The 13837-nt window shown below is 39.6% G+C and overlaps 1 protein-coding gene across 6 annotated transcripts in view; it reads right to left on the reverse strand.

The window, feature by feature from the left end:
- Nucleotides 1-13417, reverse strand: part of CD36 (CD36 molecule (CD36 blood group)) — a 76034-nt gene extending 62617 nt beyond the window's left edge. The window contains exon 1 of one of the 6 annotated variants that reach the window (XM_072791376.1): nucleotides 13179-13417. The gene's annotated coding sequence lies outside the window, so the exon portion shown is untranslated. The remainder of the gene's footprint in view (nucleotides 1-13178) is intronic. The other 5 variants (XM_072791385.1, XM_072791388.1, XM_072791381.1 and 2 more) reach the window with 5 other exon arrangements.
- Between the last annotated feature and the right edge of the window lie 420 nt (nucleotides 13418-13837).

Genomic DNA, 13837 nt, shown 5'->3' on the forward strand with positions numbered 1-13837 from the left:
CATTTTTTTTTTTGTATAGTCTGGCTTTTAAAATCATAACCGTAAAAATAATTGTACACCCATTTTACAGATGGGGAACTGAAATACTGAGAGATTGCATAATTTATTCAAGGCCACGTACACATACATCACACTTGAATTCAGATCTATTTAATGCTACATAGCCTATAATTTTTATACTTGGGAACTGCTATTGGGAACAACTCCAAGAATTTTCATAAGGCTTTCCTCCTAAGCTTTTTTTTTGGAGAAATTATAAAGGGTAGAAGAAGTAAAGAAAGTTCCAAGTTTTAGATTAAAAGGGAAGAAAGGTGTTAGGGAACTCATTTACTCATATATTCATTTAAACACTTGACTATATCCAGACTTCGAGCTTCAAGCTGGGAAACAAAGATGAATAAAAATATGGTCTTTAACAGCTTGTGGTTTTGTTGAGAGGAGACACACTATACATTAATGCAAGGGCTTCAGTGGATAGGTAGACATTTTCTAATCACATAAGAGGGAGAAAAGTCAGGACAGACAAAACAGGGTGTGTAAATTCACAGTCAGAAGGGAATGATGTGTTTGGAAAGCCACAAAATCATTTTTCAGGGAAGGAGCCAAAAGTGAGGAAAATGGGTGGAAACCAGATTTTGAAGCCTCTTGCCTAATTCTAAGAAACTTTCATTTTATTCTGTAAGCAGAAGAGGATCATTAAGTAACTAAGTAGGGGAAATGACAGGATAAGAGTTTTCACTTATAAGGGTCATATGAAAAGCACTCAGTCGGGATAGAAGACTAATGATACCAGCAAGACAGGAGGCTCTAAACCCAAACTGGTATTCAACCTACTATGAAGAGGATGGAGTCATTCCAGGTGGAATCTGGAGTAGGGGGCAGCAGTTATGGTGGCAGCCATGGCAAGGGGGGCTGTCAAACCGAGAAGCTAGGCCCCCGAGTCCTCATGAGTGGGAGAGATACCCCTAGCAGCAGAGGTCGGAAGAGGAGAAGTAATGAAAGCCAGGTGAGAGCTGAACCAACAGCCCCAGTAAAAGCAGAGACAAAAAACACTAAAGCCCAAAGGAACCTAGGACTTCTCTTGGCTCTGGTTGAAGCTCCAACTACAGTATAATGCAAACAGGTGACAAAGCAGGTAACAAGGGCCCTCGTGACCTTCAGCTCTGTTAGGGAGCACTGAATCTCCTAATTTCTCATTTTTCCCCACTTCCCATTCCACGCTGCAATTTGGCTCACAAGGTAGTGCAGAATCGGGGTAGCATGTCAGCATCATGGGAGTCAGGGAATAGATGCAGGGGATGAGGTTGCGGAGCAAAGGTCAAGAGAGAGAGGGCTCTATTGCAAAGTCCTCAGACCAGGAAGTAGGAGACATTGATCATTTGCTCTACTTAGTCCAGGGTCAGTAACTTAGAGAAGGACTTTGTCAGGAATAAGCAATAAGTAAAAAAGATTATATGAACCTGCTTTCTTTGGTCCACATACGTACAATTTGTCTTGTTTGGCCAGTGGGTACCTAAAACATAAATGCATTAGGACAGTTTAAAGAGGCATAGGATAAAGAAAGAAAGAGAATCAAAGCCAGTGGAAAACAAGAAGACTCCCCAAGAAATAATCTGGGTAGTTTTTGCAGTGAAAACCAAACACCTCTATTTGCCTCTGAGGCTGATATGCTCTGGAGAAAAAAGGATTAGATAAAAGCAAGAGGAGAAAGTTGCCATTTTATTTTGGCATCAGTCCTAACAACTGTTTTAAGAGTACCTATGATGGGGGCGCCTGGGTGGCTCAGTGGTTGAACATCTCTATGGTATGTGAAGAGTACAGGAATGCTTCAGGTAAAAAAATGGGCCCTCATCCTTTTTTAGTTCCATTTAAAGTGGGTAGCTCTTGCTAAACTGAGCACACAAAACTACTTTGACCCTTACCAAAGGCAGTAATTAATGTTTATCTAGAGCCAACTTCTGGACAGTAATACTAAAGAATAGATACATCCACAAGTACATTTATGTAAATTTGACCCTGCATAAAATAGAGAAGAATGATCCTCAAGAATACTAACTTCCCAAGTAACTAGTGGATATTTTTTATATCTAGTGGTATTATTTCCTTTCATTGCTATTAACAAGGAATCAAGTCAGTTACCAGGATCTTGCTGTAACTATTGTACTATTCAGATTTCGGGATCCCAAGTGTCGCCATTGGTTGTACAAGACTTGAATAAGCCCACATCACCTAGGCTCATGACAGACATCTGTAATCTTTAAGAAGACATAAGCCTGTTGTTTAATTAGTAGTCAGATGTTTAACTGGAATTTTAACTTCTCAATTTTAGTATCCCATTCAGTAAATTATTATTCCTGGCTCACACAAAACAAAGCTACATGTTTCACTTGAAAACAGGAAAGATGAAACAGGATCCTGCAAAAGGGGAGATCTTAAGGAGAAAGTAAAAAATGCACATCTTTCTTTGTTTAGATGATATCCGCAAAAGTAACTACAGGGCAAACTCTATAAAGTTCAATGAAAATAGCTTCTATTTATTAACAAGATAGTACGATAAATAAAGCAGATGTAAAAACAAATCTCTGTTTACTTTGTGTTGCCTTCATTCTATTTTAAAACAAATTGAAAAAAATCAAAAGATGGAGAAACTTAATCTTTCACATCTGACTGGAACCTTGGATTTTAAAGGCGGCCTATGTTTAAAAAGTATACATATAAAAAGTGGTATATTTAACAATATGCCAAGTGTCTTAATTATTGCATTGTGGAAAGGTATTTTTATCATGTGTGACCTATGGATTCAAGCTTAATTTGTAGCCTTATCACATCTTCTCCTCACCACCTATCCCATCCCAATCCACATCACCTCCTCTACAGACTTATAAAAAATTCTAAAGTTAATTACAAGCCTGGGGCACTTGTCAATGTTTCTAATCATTTTATATCCACACATTACTAAAATGTTGAATATTATTCAATTGTGAACCTGAATCACTTACTAGATGTTCTTTTATGCAGAACTTATGATAGTCTTATGTAAAAGAAAAAGATTATCCCATTTATTTTAGGAGGCACCTAGAATATCTAAGTGGAAATTTGGCATATTTATTTTTAACCACATTTATTTAACTTTGACTTAGATCAATTTTCAGAAATACTTTGATTTATAGTAATTCTCAATTCCAAGATTCTGTGATCTCTGATTAATTGAACCCTTTCCCTATGTAGTAAGTGGAAAGACTCTCTTAACTTCTCCACAGGTAAATTTCACTAAGTGAAATTAAGATTTCATTCCATTTATGTCATACTCTCAATGGTATATATTTTTCATTTATATAACAAACTTGTTTTTATCCTGTAAAGGCAAAGAAATAAATCAATTCCCTAAACCAGTACACATTATAGCTATACACAGATTGACCTTCTGAGGTTCTTACTGACCATCAAAATGCTAGCATAAAATAAATGAAGTTTTGTATTACGATACTCAGTGCATTGGCCATACCTTAGGGCTTGGGGAGAAAATTACAAAGAGACTTTGTTAGAATCTTACCACCAAAATCGTGGAAAGTGGATTTTATAGAAGTAGGTTTCATTACTGAAGTAATAAAGAATTTTGTCATGAGAAAGAGAAAACAGCCCCTGATGGCCAGGACCTGGCCTGCTGCTATCTGGTACGTCTTGTTGTTTCTGGACACTGGCCTCCTACTCACAGACAGGCCTTCGGATCCTCTTGTCAAACATGAACAATTTCACAGGGTATCAACTTTAGACAAGGCCACTCTATGATCACGGCGGGTCACAACAAAAACAAAACGCTCTGTAATTGTGTCCAAACATAGACCAATTATGAACACTGTCTAAGCTAACATACTACCCCCTTTCCCAGCTAAAATGGGTCTCTGGCTTCTGTGCCACTTGCAGCCTTAGCCATCTCATCTTCCTCCTCCTAGGTAAGATCAGACACGCGGTTGTAAAGTTACCCTGCTTCCTGACAACATCCAATTCAAAGCAAAGCTGCTTTCTTAACCTCTCCCTCCTGCCCTGCCACCCAATCGCCCAAAGTCCAGATTCTTTAAGAGATTCTAACATCTTGAGTCACTCTTGGTTGCCTGAAGTATACTTTGCCCTCCTTGCAGTGAGTTATCAACTCAGCTTGTTCAACTGCAGGTGTGCTCCTACTGGTCTTGGGCTAAAGAGTATTAGCAATTATGAAGCAGCTCAAAAGCTTGGCTCTGCAGGCCAGTATCATCAGGAGGCTCTGATATATTTGGTACCACAGTCTCCCAGAATGTTATAGAAGACTAAATGGGACTTGAGGGAAGGAGAATGAGAAGATGCCATAGTGGCTGAGGAACAGGAGAGGTGGTTAGGGTCATGCAAAATGGCATTAAACAAAGATTTTGAGGTCAGAGCAGCTGTATCAAATATAGAACAAAAGAATATGCGAAGATGAGGAACATAAGCCAGGGCACAGGGAGGACCGACATATCAAGAGCTGAAGGACACTGAAACACTGTGAAGAGCTTTATAGTCCTGCTTCAAGAGAAGTTAAGGGAATATGTTAACTCTTTTTGACCAAAACCCCACTAAGGGAAGGACTCTCTGCCACTGCATTGAAGATACAAGTCTAACATCCACAAAACATAGCAATAGCACATATAGTTAGAGAACTAATGACCCTCCCAGTAAAGGGCTATCAAGATACTAGTAGGTTGATTTTAAACAACTTAAAAGGGATTAAATTTTACTGGTAATCAGTAAGGGGGGGAAGTACAAGGTGTGAGTGTAGATTAAGAAAACAGTAAGAGAAACTATGATGATGGGGATGATGAAGCAATATAACAATAGATTTCTTCAAAACAGGCATTATGAGAACCGAGTTAAATATTTTTGGTTATTCACATACACACCATCTTTTTGAGAACTACTGCACTAAATCTGGTCTGATTTAAGCAGCTCTTAAAACTGAGTGCTCGGAGATAATAGTTTCCAACACTCACTTGCCAGTCCTTGTTTTTCAAAAGAAGGAAAGTTTAAAACTAGAGGAGCAGACTCTGACTTTGGCTCACCCATCAGAGTGTTGTCCTTCCCTAATCTTGTCTTGCCCTTAACCCTTTGCCTACATAGCAAGCACCTGTTAGGCAGTCATGCCTGCAACCTGAACCAAGTCCTGATCAGGCTCCCTTCACTACCATATCACAACCCAGAAGATATGCAAATCCTTGCTCCAGGCTTTTTGCAATTATTTTTCCAGGTTCCAATACTGGATCATTTCCTTATCAAACTCTTCCTCATTCTTGAAAATCCAGATTACTTATGAAGCTGCTTTGCTATCATAGTCTGAATCATTAACTTTGTTTTTCACTTACTTGGACTTTTATTTCTCCAGTGACACTGGCAAAAGTTTCTGTAGCCTTTGCAGGAGGAAAATAAGTTTCTTAGGTATTCTTAGTCTGGATTTATAATTGGGATAAAATAGGAGAATGAACAAAATAAAAACCTGGTGTTTCCCCTCAAGGAACTCACAGCATGGCTGGGAAGATAAATTTGTAAATAGACAATTAGGATACATTGTGACCACCACACCCAGACTAGAGAAGAATGGTGCTGAAGGGAAGGGTGATGAAGGACATTGTGGTGGAAGAAGCGTTATCTTACTAGAGAGTTCTACAATACAGGTCTAGGTAAAGAAAGTGGGAGAGAGTGAAGGGATGAAACACATTCCCCCTTAAAAAAAATTTCTCTCTCTCTCTCTCTCTCTCTCTCTCTATATATATATATATAAATATAAATATAAATAAATAAATAAATAATATATATATAAATATATAAATATATATAATATATAAATATATATATATATATTTGAGTGGTTCTGTTAAGCCATGGACTCTTGAGTTCAGCTCAGGTCATGATCTCAGGGTCATGAGATCAAGTCTCCCTCTCCTTCTGCTCCTTGCCCCATGCTCTCCCTTTCTCTCTAAAATAATAAATAAATCTTAAAACACACACACATGCGCGCGCGCGCACACACACACACACACACACACACACACTGAGGAAATACAGCTATTTCGAGAAGGCTTTGGTACAATGTCTGAGCTTTGGAAAGACAAGACAGGATGCTAGAGAAAGGTACAAATGACCACATGAAGCCCTCATGCCACCCATGCAAGACTGAGGTGTGTGCCCCAATCCCTAGGAATTCATTCTCTCAGGAATTTCTCTTGAGAGAAGTATAGAGCTACTCAAGTATTTTAGGGAAGGAGGATGTAATAAAATTTAGGTTTAGGAATATGGCTTTGGCACTCTTGGAGAATAGATTGGACAGAAAGTCAGAGGAGATCTTCTGAAATAACCCAGGCAGACAGTTAGATGTTCTGAACTTATTAAGATAGTGGCTGTGGGAAGGAAGAAGGTCAGATTTCAGAAATATTTAGTGGAGATGGGGAGATATTTAGAAGGTGGCAGGAATAACTAAGCCTTGGTGAACAATTAGCTAGGTAAAGGCAAGAGAAAAAAAGAAATCAAGAACAAGCCCTACGTTTCAGGCTGTAGTAACAAGAATAAAGAAAAGGATGGAAAGGAAATAATAGGACTAGATGTGGGTGTGGAAGGAGGTTAGGTGTATGCCCTTTTCACTTAACCAGCTGCAAGGTCCTGGGCCAGTTTCTTAATCTCTCTGTTTACTCATTCTTAAAATGAGGATAACACTACCCATGTCTAAATTATGGTGAGAAATAACAATAGCTAATCCTTCTAAGCCCTTACCACGTACAAGGCACTTGTGTAAGTGTCTTACATGCAGTAACCCGCTTACTTTGAACAATTGGTTTATGAGGTAGGTACTCTTATTGTCCCCACTTTGAGGAGAAAGAAGAAACACAAAGAAGTTTTGCTAGCTGAGCCAGGGTCATGGAACTGGCAAGAGGCAGATCCAAATCTCAAACCTTTTCCATCTGACTACAGAGAGGGGGTTTCAACCGATAGTTTACAATGCCTCTCATTAAATACTAATCATTTTATATAATTATCATCAGAGTGGTTATAATTTCTGGTTTCACCGACAAGACAGAATTACCCACTGAGCCTATCCACTTGTCTAAGAAGTATTTGCAGAGTATTTGTAAGTACATAGTTTACTAAGCGCTCGGAGAGACTCGAGCATAGTAAGCGACAGACCTATCTTGGGGCTGCTTTCAGTTTAGTTCTGAATGTCAAATGCACATCATGAAACAGAACACGAGATTATGCTTTTAAAGGGTCAGATGCCTTCAACGTAAGACAGAAAACATTCACATGGAGACCCTGAGCAGCAGGCACTAGGGCCGTGGCACGTAGATTCGGGTCCTCTTCGACACATTGGTCAAACGATCAAGACTGAGAAGGTCACTTAGGAGGTGTTGACAGGGACCTTAGGAAAAACCCACCGACAAGGGTTCAGGGGACTGACACCCCAGTGTCCAGGCAACGGCATAAAAAGCCCATTTAACTTCTGTGGGTCTCGGAGTCCTCACTTGTAAAATTGGTCGATCTTGGCTTGAGACGATGCTAAGAACTCTTCCCACTTCTAATGTTTGCAGCTTTTGCTGTGAACAAATGTGAACGTTGCGAGAGCTGCCGAAAGTCGACTTCAGCTTTCACCCCTAGAGAAAAGGCCCAGCCTCATAGCTGTTGCTCTGCCATGGTAAATCATTAGTAAGTAGTTTTCTTTTCACAAAAGACCATTCAGCTCATTTCAGTTGCTTTTATTTATTCTACAGGATGTCAGCCTCAGAAATGTTCTTGCGGTTACTATGTACAGAAGTTCTGTGGGGGAGAGTTTAGAGACAAACAAACAAAGTGGCATCTCTGTTACTCAAGAGGAATATCAATGGGGGGCAGAAGATGATGGGCAGAAGCATAGGAAGCTGCTGCAGTTTGCCCCTTAATACCAGGACGTCCCTGCTTCTCGCCTAATCTTTTCCTCCCTTCACCTGATAAAACAGAAGACATCACTGAGTTATTATGACAGGAGTGCAGTAGAAGGACAATGACATAAGGAGTGCAATACCTGGAGGTTGGGCAAACCAAAGGAAGAAACCGGTGAGAGGCTCTCAGTGAGGTCACCAAGATATGCTGACCACGGGGTTGAGAGACCACAGATGATGACCATGCTTCCACCGCCAGCTGGTCGCTCCCTCTACCCCCAGGGAGGCTTTGGGGGTTCTGCGTGGCCAGGCCAGCCAACAGCAGCTACTATACTTGCTGTGGCTTCCCATGAAGTATGTGAGAAGCAGAGACATCATAATCTGTACCTGGGGCCGGGGTAGCAAACCTGAAGACGACCCCTGGGCCCTGAGTAGACAGAACTAAGAGGTTTTCTCTAGCTTTTTCCAAAACGTGGCACAAGTAGTAAAGCCATCTCAGACACTGAGTGCAGAAGTAAGCACATCTCAGCTTTGCACGCCCACGGCAGAGCCAGGGAAGGGAGACAAAGAAATCAGTGGGATTAGGAGAAATAAAGGAGCTTCATGGACTTGACCCATCAGATCATCATCGGTGTGAGCTTACACACTTAGTGTCGTGTGAATTAGACAATATTTGTGTATTACATTCCATAATTACATTTGTAATACATGATCTGCCCTGCATTACAAAATAACAACCAAAACAAAAACCCAGTCCTGCTGGGAAGGGCCGGCGGGTGGTGCGCACACCCTATGCAACGACCTTCCTAAGGATGTCGCACACAAAGCATTGCACAGATCTATCACTTTATGGTAGGGGTTTATATTAGTTTGGAGATCTTTTAAAAGAGCACTCTGCCTAAGAGATGCATTTAAGTGATGAAAACTTTTTGAAATTTTAGTCAGAGCACTTAGTGGAAGGTGAATGCTCTGGGTTAGAAAACATTTAGACATCAGAAGTTTGGATAAATGAGTAAGACCGAGCTATTGAGCACTTACTATGTGTCAGGCCCTGGGCAGTGCTGATGCTCAGGTACAAATGACCCCTGCCTTCAGGGAGCTCACAGCCCAGCCAAAGGGCCGACCCAAGGGAGTGGGAAGGTCTGTGAGCAGTGCCCTTATCACCATCCAGGACACTTATCACCATCCAGGACACTTATCACAGCCTGTGTCCTCCATGGTAATTGCCTGTCCACGTGGCTGCCTAGGTCTAACTTTGACCAAGAGGCTCTTTTAAGATGTTATTTATTTATTCATGAGAGACACACAGAGAGAGGCAGAGACACGGGCAGAGGGAGAAGCAGGCTCCCGGCGGGGACCCAATGGGGGACTCGATCCCAGGACACCAGGGTCACGCTCTGAGTCAGAGGCAGACACTTAACCACTGAGCCACACAGGTGCCCCCTGACCAAGAAGATCTTAAATGAATGAGGCTCCTAGAAACTAGCAGTTTCCATAGAAACTAGACGTCTTTCCCTTCCCCACCAGGAGAGCGAGCTACAATTTAGATTAGTATTTATTCCCCACTTCAAACTAAACAGTTCAACACAAAGTAATCTTAAGGAGCTATTAAGCGCAGTTTAGAGTGTGTACCCCTTTGTGTTGCCGTATTCTGGAGGAGTTTCTGTGTGTTCTGTTAACACTTTAAGAATGGCTGGCTTATTTGTAGGGGCAGGAAGCTAAGAGTGGGCAAAGGAAGCAACTCTGCCCCGCATCTCCCTTCTGGTTCTGTAAAGGGAACAGCCACCCATCCAGCACATCTTCTTCAGGGCATAGATGGTCCATTACAGGGTCAGTTTGTGGGCACCCATGGGGAATAAATACTATTCCCATGATCAGTGGGATTAGTATTTAAATCAAAACCCATGATTTTGTCCACAAAATCATCCCATGGCTCTATCATTTACAAAGTTTTAAAAAAAAAAAAAAAAAAAAAAAAACACTTTCATCAAAAGATTTCATTCCATATAAACAAAATGTAGAAGCACCACCTGGGGGTGTGGGGAGAACAAGCACCTGAAAAAAAGATCCTGGATCTGTAGAACTCTCTAGCACAACATTATTAGCCACTTTCACCAGAGCCTACAACGTGTCTGACACATAGTAAATGCTCACATAAAGATTTTAACAAATGCATCAGGGAATAACTGACTCTGAAAAATAGTTGATTCCATCAGGTTTGCTGTTGTAGGGCTCACCCTTAGAGTCAGAATAACTGCCGCTCACTTAACTACAAATTTAGGCCTGTTCTAAAAAGATACCACCGTGTTTAGGGTCTATGCTGTGGGGCCACTGCAGTGAATAAATGACCTATTATTACTTCACTTCGAAAACTTCTTACATTGCAGCGCAAGAAGGACACTTTAACTGGCCTCTGTGACATTTCAAATAGAAGAATAAGGAAATTCCAAAACAGGACAACATGAGTCTCCACGCGACTCTCGATTGGACCAGGTTCTTAATTTTTTTAACTATGACACAACCGCTACTATGCTTTTTGATTTCCTAAAAATTAAAGTGGGAGAACCATAACATTTATATTTGGAAGATTTAAGGAGAAAAACAACATTAAGCGATGAAGCTAATAGCTTTTTGTTTTGTTTTTTTAAAGCATCGCTTTTATTCCACGTTTAAACTTCGGAAGCACTGAAGGAAGAACAATGCTTTTCTATTTGGGGACACTCTGGACTGCTTAGTGAATGGAGCCAAGCTATTGGCTATGCCCCTCAATAATGCTCGCCAATTTCCTGTCATTTCCTCTTTCAGATAATAGTGTTTGTGTGACAAAGGTCTCTGGGTCGATTTCAAAACATTTTCAATAATTTAACAATGGACCACCAAGCACCTCCTATAAAGTGTTACTCAATTTCCACACAGCTAAATTGGTCAGAAGGCACAGATCAGAATGCACCTTACCAATCTTCACAAAGAAATGGCTAGAAAGTTCACTGGGAAACCAGGGGCGGCTGACTCATTGCCTTTTGTGAAAGAAGAAAGTATTTAGTGGCTGAATGTATTTCTGCACTTTGCTACAATACAGCAAAGAGTAAAACCAATTATTTACAAATCTATGTGTTTTTTTTTTTTTTAATATTCTCTGTGCACTTAGGCTAGTTTTAGACTGTTTCCTTTCTCCTGATGAACAGTTCATTATTTGTGATGGAGAGAATCACTATTAACGCAGCATAACTTAGGATTCCAGGAACCGGATGAAAAAACAGGGTCGCTTCACCTGCAGTACCTCCCCCTTCCTCACTCCAGGCCACTTCTTTTAGGCTGTGGTCAAGTGGTGAAGCACTTTGCAGTCTTTCATCCAAAGAGCAATCAAAAACATAGACAATGGACCAATAAAATATATCTTCCTTTTTGTTCATTTTAAGGCATTTTTTAAAATTTCTGAATCCTATGAAGCTTAGTTTATAAATACTAGGAATATTAAATTCCTTAGTGAATAATCTAAACTAGCCATTTGTGCTAAAAGCAAAATTAGCCATAGTCACAGTAACATCAATAGATTATTATGTAAATAAAAAAAAATAGATTATTATGTATTTCTTCACCCTAAGAAAAACACATTATTTCATTTAATTGGGCTACTCTGCAGGCTTATATAGTCTCTACCACTGATTTGTTAACCATGCTAAAGCCCCTCTTTTCTTTTTTTTCTTTTTTCTTTCTTTCTTTTTTATTTATTTATTTATTTATTTTTTTGCCGGCCAGTGACTCTTCAGAGTTCAGGAGCTTACCTTTTCCCAGGTGAAAACTGTTTTATTATCCTCAGGTGTTTGCTTTCTTTCTTAAACCCTCAGAGCAGTTAGCTGCAAAGTTGTCATTGTCCTTTACAAAAGGATCTGATTCCAAATAATTAGTGTTTGTGTTGTACATCATTTGAAAATATTTCTCCTTTTTTCCTTGCCAGGATTACAGGAGTCTCATGTATTGCCCTACAAATCCCACTTCCATTACTTAGTCAGGTGTACCTGAGAACAGGACAGGTTGCCTATTTCTCTTCATGTGATCCAGGTCCCACCTGAGCTGTGGGTTCTCACACGCGGAATGAACAATCTAACACTTCTGTAAGCATCAGTTCAGAATGCTATCCCCAGAATTCAGCACAGCTCCAAGCCACCATTTCTCCAAAGAATAAAAGGGAATGATCTTTAAAGGTAAAGAATTGTACCCAATTCTTTTCAAGACTTATAAGTTAACATGCGGAGGGGGGGCGGTGATTTTTAAATCAGAATCTGGTTTGATCTCTGAGTAGGTCCTTAGGTTTCCGTTCTGCTTAAGTCACTCCTCTATCATTCTTCAGTGTCTTCTGACCTGATACAGCCACGCTACAAAACACCCCAAGTAACAAAGTTCTGCTATGGGACAAAACCTCCTCCTTCCAAAGTAAGATATCTGGTGCCCACAGTCAGTGCAATTTAAATGATCTCTCGGGATCAATAAGTATACATATGGAAAGATTTTTTTTCCTTCTAAATCAGTTTGTAAGAGGATCGGGTCTTTTAAATTATTTCTTAAATAAACTTGTTAGTCTTGACAACGTGCCAAAAAAACATTTTCAGAGTCCCATGAACAAAGGTCATTCAGCTTCTAGTCTCATTTAAAAAAAAAAAAAGTTTTCGGTTTGGAAGAGAAAAATTTAATTGGTCAGATTTTTAGAGTGTCCTTTTCAAAAGAATATTTTTTTTAAAGCCTGGAAGAAGGCACACAGAAACTTAAATAAGATAACTCAGACACTGAGGGGGGGCACTTGATAGGATGAGCACTGGGTGTTATTCTATATGTTGGCAAATTGAACACCAATAAAAAATAAATTTATTTAAAAAAAGATAACTCAGACTAGATTGGGACAAGTCATATTAACTTAGAGAGCCTGAAGGAATAAGATATCCAGTAAAATTATACTTTTTGAAATGAGGAATTTACATTTTCTCATACTTTCTAAGTCCAAGCCACGAAAATGTGTAAATGGAAATTTCATAAGATGAATTTGGAGACTAGTGGAGATGTTAAATTTAAGTGTCAAGCATCTTTTTCTTCATCTATTTAGTTGAAAGCTTACAAATGTTAGAAGAAGCATCATAGACTAAATTATCACAACAGATAGTATTATCTTCCCAAAGAGTTAAAAATAATTATTAATATTTACTAGATGATAGCCCATCAACAACAAAGACCCTTATAGCCACACCCCTAAACAAAAATCGTTTTGCTCACCAACTTCTGGAGGAGCTTGCTTGCCTAGATGTGGGATCTGAAGTCTGGCTGCAGAGAGACTGTTGTAGGAGGAGACACAGAAAATAAACACATGATTTCCACAGCACAGCAGCTGAGAACTCAAAAATGAGGCACGGGGTCTTGACCATTCATCTGTCTTTAAGGTTATCCTGACATCTGAAAGCCATTGACGTCCTGAGCCTTCCAGCACTCCAGGCGCATGCCTAATACAAGATAAATATAGATCCCTGACACCTGAGCCAGATGGAATGGAAGTTAACTTGAAAAAAATCTCATTCATTTTGTGCCTCAGTTGAGGAAAATAAAACCTTTAATCCTTTTCCTGTTAAAACCTTTAATGCCTCTTAAAAAGTTTCTGTGCTTATGAAACATGAAATTTGAAATGATCACTATTAATCTATTTGCTTCTCTCCATAATTACCATTTGTTGTGACAGCAAGAGAGGCTCAAATTCTCCTTTCTTGGTTAAGTAAAAAAGACACATAACAGTGAATGTTAATTATCTACTCAACTTTTTTAAAAGTAACTTTTGCAGGTGAATCCTTAAATGTGAGTATTTATTTGGTAAACTTTCTCGTATCCTCTCTCTTATATTGTGAAGGAGCAATTTGGCCCTTTATTCTGTGCCTCAATTAGTG

Source organism: Canis lupus, chromosome 21, assembly GCF_048164855.1.
Source record: "Canis lupus baileyi chromosome 21, mCanLup2.hap1, whole genome shotgun sequence".
NCBI classification, from domain to species: Eukaryota; Metazoa; Chordata; class Mammalia; order Carnivora; family Canidae; genus Canis; species Canis lupus.